The sequence below is a fragment of the Sinocyclocheilus rhinocerous genome, unplaced genomic scaffold (genome assembly GCF_001515625.1).
Source record: "Sinocyclocheilus rhinocerous isolate Xijiao unplaced genomic scaffold, SAMN03320098_v1.1 scaffold2148, whole genome shotgun sequence".
Taxonomy (NCBI): Eukaryota; Metazoa; Chordata; class Actinopteri; order Cypriniformes; family Cyprinidae; genus Sinocyclocheilus; species Sinocyclocheilus rhinocerous.
This window is the reverse complement of record NW_015626044.1, coordinates 35,491-38,609: the sequence shown is the minus strand read 5'-3', so window position 1 is coordinate 38,609 and position 3,119 is coordinate 35,491. Positions and strand designations below refer to the sequence as shown.

The following is a 3,119-nucleotide window of genomic DNA, read 5'->3' as shown; positions in this document are numbered from 1 at the left end:
TTTTTAGTAAGATAACAAAGACAAGACCCCTCGACGCCCTTTAAACTTTTCCCAATCAAACAGCAAGAACGAAAGAGAACAGGCACCTTTGTTTATATTGCTGCGTTAGCTGCATTAGCTGCATTTTTAATATTGAATTTTAAAGAAATGTAATTTCGTCCCCCGCACTTTATTGTGTTCACGTTGTTCACGTAGAGGTTTCTAGATTTAAATTCAAAGAGACAGTATCGATAGTCTATGCATGACCTGACGTCCGGAGGGCGCTCTCGTGCAGAAAGTCCAAAACAGACTCATAGAAGGAATGACTTATGACATGCAGGAAACCCTAATATGGACAAAAGCATCCGGCTATCGCTGTAGCTGAGCTGAATAAAAAGCAGGAAAAAACGTGAAGACAATAAACACACGATTGCGAAAATATACGGTTTATGTGTTTTTCAAGTTATCAGGTAATAAATAAACTTTATGAATAATGCAGTACTGATTGACATATCATTTAGTAACCTATAGACCAATTCAGAGTAGACGTCACAGTTATGTCACTTGCAGCTGCATAGTGGTTGCAGAAAAACTCTGGGAACAAGTGGAGATAAATGGGTATTTCCTGCCTTATTCTGTGATAAAAATGGGGAAAAGGTGCTCGTAGTAGCCTTTATAAACCGATCATAAAATTCTCATTAGGAAAATATTGAACAAAAATATTATAGCCCCTTGCTGCAGCTAACCTTACTTCCACAGGCTACAAACAGCAATATAAACAACAGCTGTGCATGCTCTTCACGCAGTTCTTGTATAATAATAATAATGATTTAATAATATAAGTAGGCTATACAAGCACACCGCTCCGCTGAGAACTCCACATACCGGCAGCCCCGGATGTTATGAAGGCATCATGGTAGTGCGCTACAATAAAGGTGTCTGAAAGTGAGGGATAGTCCCTGATGAGATCGTCAGGTGAAAGGTCATCATCATGTGGATAATTTTATTTACGACTAAATTATTATTCATTCATTTCACTAATAGTTAGATTGGGCAGGCGTTTAATTAAAAAATATATTAATTGCCTTGACAAAAGGGCACTTTGGGCATCAAGGGAAAAAGGGGCAGGTGCTCAAGCACCCATCACACCCCTCTCTGCACGTGCCTGTTCCTTATATCGTTTAATGCTGAATAGTTTTTCTTCTAAACATACCTGCATCCATCAGGTATGTTTTTAGAGAGCACAGGTGAATCTTTATGCCATGGTACGTTAAAGGGATAGTTCACACAAAAATGAAAATTCTGTCATTAATTACTCACCCTCATGTCGTTCTAAACCCGTAAGACCTCCGTTCATCTTCGGAACACAAATTAAGATATTTTTGATGAATTCTGAGAGCTCTCTGACCCTCCTATAGACAGCAATGTAATTACCACGATCAAGGTCCAGAAACGTAGCAAGGAGATCGGTAAAATAATTCCACTGAACGTAAACAGCGTATGATATTCTGTGTCACACAGCTGTTTACGTTCAGTGGATATTCTCCAAAATGGCACCAGGGTGACGTGGAGGAGACGAATTGTTGAATCAAGTCATTATTTTAGTTTTCTTTGCGTACAAAAAGTATTCTCGTAGCTTCGTAAAATTACAGTTGAACCCCTGATGTCACATAGATTATTTTACCGATCTCCTTGCTACGTTTCTGGACCTTGATCGTGGTAATTACATTGCTGTCTATAGGAGGGTCAGAGAGCTCTCAGAATTAATAAAAAACATCTTACTTTGTGTTCCGAAGATGAACTGAGGTCTTACGGGTTTAGAACGACATGAGGGTGAGTAATTAACGACAGAATTTTCATTTTTGGGTGAACTAACCCTTTAACAGCATGTCCATAATCACGGCATGTGAATGTCCTTCCTCAAAGTAGTGTTGAATGAATTCCATTTTCTCCTTTCTTGCCAATTAAAAAGTTCTGCAGAATAAAGAAGTAATACAAGTTTGGAAGGACATGATATTGAGTAAATGAAGACAGAATGAATGATATCAATTGCATAATTTGCTAGCTTGCTTATTTTGCCAAATACACTTGATCTGTTAAATTCACATGTCATACTAACAAGAATCTATGCTTCAAACCACTGGTCAAGAGCTGCAGTTCCAACCATACAACTTTGCGATGCTGTTTTCAAGTGTTCGTTGGAAACACAGAACCCATTGAACTATGTTGGTGACCAGTGGTGCCTGCATCTGTACGGCTGTACGCACTGTGTGTACCATGGGTGACCGTGATTTCACCAAGTACAACATGTTCCTGGATCAACATCCTTGTTGATCCTGGAACAACATTCCAATTAACCAATCAGAATTGAGGGATAGCGTTTCAGGAAATATCTGTTGTAGGCTTACGATCAGGGTTAGGTGCTTCTACACCCTTGTAAATGAGCTATCATTTCACACTGATTTTAGGAATAAATTATGGGTAGGTTTAGGGGTAGGGATTGGGATTGGGTTTAGTCTATATTTTTGGACATTAATGTTGATCCAGGATCAACAAAAGATGTTGATCCAGGAACATGTCTCACTTGGCAAAATCACGGCGACCGTGTACCATGAGTGCTCTGATCCAAGAAACATTTTCCCTGCAAATATTTTAGCAGTTATTACCTTTTTGTGTCCCGTATTTCTGTCAAATGAACCAGCGATGCCAATCATTCGTGATTTAATCATTCTTTGGAGTCAGTTCTCTCTTTTCAATGAACTGGCCGAACGCATTTGGACCGCTCTTTCACTGAACTAGCCTTCCCCTGGCCCCTTCCTCTGGTATGAAATTAACGGGGGCTTGAGGCAAAAATGCCACCAAACTGGACAAAAATGCCCCTGCTCAGTTAAATTAATCTATTAGGGCTGTCGCAAATAAAGTGAAATTTAGATCTGCTCATATCGCATCATATTTCTTTTTATGCATTTTTGCAGCGTTGCACATCATAACCAATCACACACGATTCGGTTGAGTTTATGAATGCAATGGCCAATCAGAAGCGTTCAGATGAGTCATCGCTGAAACGCAGGTGTTTTGTTCAGTGCACGCGCTCGCTGACTGTATTCTGCTCAACAAAATGCCGATGTACGTATGATGTA

The 3,119-nt window shown here is 39.6% G+C and overlaps 1 pseudogene; it reads right to left on the bottom strand.

Moving 5' to 3' along the window:
- LOC107709541 (uncharacterized) overlaps positions 1–1,202 on the bottom strand; it is a 5,965-nt pseudogene extending 4,763 nt beyond the window's left edge.
- Between the last annotated feature and the right edge of the window lie 1,917 nt (positions 1,203–3,119).